Source organism: Gossypium hirsutum, chromosome A10 (genome assembly GCF_007990345.1).
Source record: "Gossypium hirsutum isolate 1008001.06 chromosome A10, Gossypium_hirsutum_v2.1, whole genome shotgun sequence".
NCBI lineage: Eukaryota > Viridiplantae > Streptophyta > Magnoliopsida > Malvales > Malvaceae > Gossypium > Gossypium hirsutum.
In genome coordinates, this window is record NC_053433.1 from 91,578,705 (window position 1) to 91,584,704 (window position 6,000).

The following is a 6,000-nucleotide window of genomic DNA, read 5'->3' on the forward strand; positions in this document are numbered from 1 at the left end:
AATTGATTTTTAAGAATTTAAAATTTTAGGTTGTTTCCCTAAAGTTTAGGTATTACTTTGAGTTGGAATTCACAAGTTTTAAACATCAAAAAGCCATATTTATTGTGAGATTTTTTAGCCTTTTGAGCTTCTATTAATTCTTTCATGCTCACTTTTATTATTGCTTTGAGTGTGTCAGTATTAAACTGTTATTCTCGAACTTGCTTGATTATGCGTGTCAAGAGCACACCATTTGATTTGATATGTCAAAATGATTAAGGTACTTAGGATTAACCCACTCATGCCATGAAAAACCTACCTCCTTCATAACCCCTAGTGAACCCCTTTGAGCCTAACAAGTCATTTCTTGTATTACCCTTAATATTAACTCTTAACCCATTATTGTTGAAATCCCCTAAATTAAATTTGATCCCTATTTTTGTTGAGATTTGAATTGAAATAGTTACTCAGCCATGTCTTGTTCTTAATTGTTAGTCTATGTTATTTAAATTGTTCTTAAAAAAAGAACTGTGTATACACATTAGTAGTAATCTTTTGTTTTTGAGCTTAAGTATTTAAATCCCATATTCTAAGAAGAAGCTTTGTTGTATGCAAGTGATAATTAAATCTTTTTCTAGTTAAGTGATTTTTCAATTCAATCTCAATTCTAACTTTTTCTTTCAGCTTCTGACAGCACCCCCTAACCAAGCCTCGTTACAACCCTCTAAAGAACTTTTGATTGATGTATCATCTCAATTTATAGTAGTGGAGATGTGATTTTCAAGCAACCCTATGGTAATAACTTTTCATATTGACTGATGAGTGCTACATTCATTGTCCTTAAACACTTTAAGTGATTTGAGTGAATCCTTAGTGAGGATGTTAAACTCCGTGAGATTTCGAATCGAGGTAACCACTTAGATAAGGGGAGACACCTATGTTTTCAGGATAAAATGCTCAACTTGGAATGTTTGAAGCTCTAATGTTCTTTTAGTTGAATTCTCAATGTATGATTACTTGTGAATTATTTTGAGATATTATCGATAGAAATTATAAGTTGAGAAGAATTTATTTTGATTATGAATTAAGGATTTTGCTTGAGGACAAGCAAATGCATAAGTGTAGGGGTATTTGATAAACCGTAATTTATACATATTTTTACCCCATTCTTAATACATTTTATGGATGATTTTTCCCTAGAATTGGTGAATTTGATGCTCCTAATGCCTTAATTTCATGTTTTATACTTAGGTGAGCATAGGAGAGCGAAAGGAACAATAAACGAGCCAAAAATAGAGAAAATGGGCCGAAGTACAAAATCAACACAACCTGGACTTTCTCACACGGGCAGACCGCACGGTCGTGTCAATTTGGCAGAATCACGACTCACACGGGCATGACTCTATTTAGCCCAAGTTGTGTCTAATTTAAAAAAGGATAATTTTGAGGGTTTTTAAGCATTCTAAAGCCTATAAATACGCCCTAAAAAAGAGGAGAGGGAGACACAGAAAGAAGGAAGTAGGGAACTGCTCAAGGGAAGCCGATTGATCCATCTCAGAAGCCGGATTCACCATCAAGACTGAAGATCTCCCCTCAATTTCCCTTTAGGATTTTTTGGTTTTCTTTATATTTTGTATTCATTATTCTTCTTAGATGTTTTTCTTTTTAGTTATGAACTAAATCCCCTAAATACCTATGGGGAATGAAACCTAAGACGAATCTTGTTATTATTTTCTGAATTGTATGATAAATATTTAACTTGTTCTTAATTATGTGTTCTTAATTCTTATTTTGATATCCCAGGATACTGATTCAAGATAAGCTCTTATTTAGAGGAGGAATAGACCCTGTCTAAGAGTACATTTTTCATAATTAAGCGGAGTTGATTGCGCGCCTAGACTTAGGATGACAAGATTTTTCCGAATTAGGGTGAAACCTAATAAGGGGATCCATAGATCGAGTTAATGCAACCCTAGGGTGTTAATTAGAGAAAAGTCTCAATTGTTGAATCTAGGGATTAGACATTATTAGTCCTGAATAGGGATAAAAACATAACTTAGGGATCTCTATGGGACAAGTTAAATGAATAAATCGTCTGATTCGGAGCCAAAATAACAAGTAAAGTCTAGGTGGATTTTTCCTTAGGTATTGTCTTAATTCAATCATTTTCCAAAAGTAATCCCCCAATTCTACCTTCTGTGAATTCTTAGTTTAGTTAATTAGTTAGTTAAAACAAACCCCCTTATTCTTAGGCTAGATAATAAAAAGACAGTCATTACTAGTACTGTTAGTTCCTTTGGGTTCGACAATCTGATCTTGCTAAAACTCTGCTACTGTTCGATAGGTACACTTGCCTACATCATGATAATAGTTAGTTTCAAGAACGATTCTTTATAAATATTTAAAACCTGCCACACGAAAATCGCGATCAGGACTAAATAGAATAAATATGAAACTTTCGGGGCTAAAGTGAAGAAATGCCCAAATATGTGTTTGTGGATTAAATTGAATTAATTGGTGATTAAATGGGTTAATTTTTAATACATATAGATCAAAAAAGAAAGAACTCAGATATAGATCGGGGAAAATCGAAGGTTATTGAGTGATCGATTCGATTCGTCAATTCCGAGAACAAGGTAAGTTCGTACATGATAATCATTGTTACAATTATGTATTTAATGCTTTAATATTGCATAAATTGTATATATGTGACTACGATTGCATACGAAGACAAATCAACTATGTTTGGCACTTAGTGTGTGAATAGGAATAGCTTCGTCTATTTGTCGCACTAAGTGTGCGATACGACGATAGACTCAGATTAATGTGATGGCACTAAGTGTGCGATATCATTATAGTTTTGACTAATCATTTATACACTAAGTGTACGAGTTCTTTGAGTATGGAATGATTTCTAGATGGTTTAACGTATTGAACAATAAAGTGAAAATGAAATAAATAAATACGGGAATGTACAGGTACGTATGATACCTAAGTGGTAGTTGATACTATGTGTATGAGGTTTGATGGATTTGTATAAATAGGATAAATGGTCATGGATTAGAATTGAATGATGATATAAGACTTACTAATTGTTTATTAATTGTTAACTTGTATATTATGAACTGTTGAGTAAATATTTAGTACGAACTTACTAAGCTATGAAACATATTGTGTTTTATTCATCTTTGTTTTATAGAGTATCGAAGCTAGCTCTGACATCAAGGATCATCGGGAACCATTATCACACTATCGATCATTTTGTTGGTACTTTTGAAGCCTTGTATATATGGTATATGGCATGTACAGGCTGGTATCACTATGGTATATTTAGTGTTATGGAATTATAGACATGTGATTTGGCTTGTTTATGATAAAGTTATGCAATGTGAATTTTGCTTTTATAATGTGTATAAATGTGCTATGTGGTGTAAATGGTATGCCTTGTGATTTTGGCATAATATGGTATGAGATTAAGGTATTGAATTAGTGTTATTTTGATATTTGAGTTAGTTATTTTGATAGATGTATTAATGCTTGAGGAATGGTATATTTTGGTATGTTTTTTGTTGTGAATTTGAGTAGTGAAATGGTTGACTATGAATTGGCATGAAATATATGGGAATTGGTATGTTTTGGCTGCCTATATAAATGTTGAAATGATACCATTTTGATGGCTAGGTGTGCATGAGAAAAGGGTGGAAAATTGGCTTTTCAAATGGCCTATTTTTGTCCGCATGGGCAAAGACACGAGCGTGTGTCTCACCGTGTGTGACACACGATCATGTTACACAGTCATGTGTCCTCTGGGGTACTCTTTTGAATTAAGGCAGTATACCCTACAATTTTGACACTGCCTAGACACACAGGCGTGTCTACTAGCCATGTGAGACAACGGGCTAGCACATAGGCCTGTGGCCGGCCGTGTGACTCAAGTCAGTAACCTCCCTAATTTTCCCACGGCCATGGCACATGGGCATGTCTTCGGTCGTACAAGTCAGTATGTATGCCCTATTTTCACACGGCCTACATCACGGGCATGTTTGGTGGCTGTGTGAAGCACACAGCCTATTCACACAGGCATGTGACCCTTTATTGTTGAAAAATTTTCTAAGTTTTTCTAAGTTTGCAAATGTTATCAGTTTAGTCCTGAACCACTTTTAAGCATGTTTTAAGGTCTCATAGAGCCTTATAAGGGACATTGTGAATGGATTTTGATTATAAATGTATAAATGTATGTGAATGTGATATATTGTCCGGTAATACCTCGTAACCCTATTCCTATGTCAGATACGGGTTAGGGGTGTTACAAAGCCTTTGTTTAATAATTGATCAATGTATGTTCACATTTGTATATGTTTTGATTTTCTCAATGAGGTGCCTAAGCGCATATTGGTTGTATGAAGTTATACCTTATGTATATATCTTGTTTATGCTTGTTTTGGATGCCTTATTATGGCTTTGTTATATATGTAAAGTCGGTTATAGGTACATGATAATTTGGGTGAGACAAATGGCTTGTAAAATGGCTTATTCTCATCCATATAGGCAGAGGCACGGGCGTGTGTCTTAACCGTGTGTGACACACAGCCAAGTGGCACGGCCGTGTCCCCTGTAGCTTTCAAAGGGTTAAAAGTCAGGCTGTTACATGGCCTAGCACACGGCCTGGCACATGGGCGTGTGAGGCTATTTTTGAAGGGTACACGGCCTAGCACATGGGCGTGTGGCTTGGCCGTGTGACCAAGTCAGATAGTTACAAGGGCATAGACACAAGCTGGGATGTGGCCATGTATTCCTATTTCGAATGCCCACACGGCCTGAGACACAGGCGTGTCTCTTGATCGTGTGAGTCACAAGACCTGGCCACATTGCCATGTGACCCTTGTAATGTTGAAAAATTTTACTATTTTTGAAAAATTATTTGAGTTTCTGATTTAGACCTGACTTGTTTTTAACACATATGTTTGGGCCTCGAAGGCTCATATAAGGGAAAATATGTATATTTTAACTTGGTTTTAATATGGTTATTGATATGTTATGAAATGTTTGAAATTCTGTTTGTTTGTATTATAAACTCCGATAATACTCCGTAATTCTATTTCGGCGACAGATACAGGTTAGGGGTGTTATATTTATTAGTATCAGAGCTTTAGTTTAGTCATTTCTCGAACTGAACATAGGTGTACAAGTCCAGATATACATGTCATTATATAACATGTGATAGTGTGATATATCTTGACTATTTGAAACCTATTTTCATATAGCAATGACATCCAACCGAGCTGACTTCGATGAAGTAGAGAGCAACGCTCAAGCCTCCATTCATGGAGTTGCATTGAGCAGTACAAGGCCCGTATCTAAGGGTCGAAGAGGTGAGGCTAAAGAAGCATTCTTCTAGATAATGAATGAATGGTTTACCGATTTTGAACGGACGAACCCAGCTGCTCAACAACCTCCACCCCCTCCTACTCCCTAACTGGTTCTCATTTTTTCTCAAGGTTTCGAACCAATCCAAATTAGTAAGCCGCCTGTTGATAAGATATGTAAGTACGGCGATAAAGAATTTCGAGCTACAACTGAAGATGAACTGGGCAGAGCTGAATTCTGGCTAGAGAATACAATCAAGGTTTTTGATGAGTTATCCTGCTCACCGGCTGAGTGCGTTAAATGCACGGTATTGTTATTAGAATATTCGACTTACCAGTGGTGGAACACGTTGATTTCTGTTGTGCCGAGAGAGCGGATCACCTGGGAATTCTTTCAAACCGAGTTCTAAAATAAATATATTATTAGAGGTGTTTGGATCAGAAATGTAAATAATTTCTTGAGCTCAAATAGGGTCGTATGACTATGTCAGAGTATGAGTGGGAATTTGTTAGATTGAGCAAAAATGCCCAAGAGTATACTTCGACCGAGAGTGCTATATGTAAGAGGTTTGAAGAAGGGCTGAACGAAGACATAAAGCTTCTAGCTAGAATTCTTGAGCTGAAAGAATTCGTTGTATTAGTTGATTGAGCACAT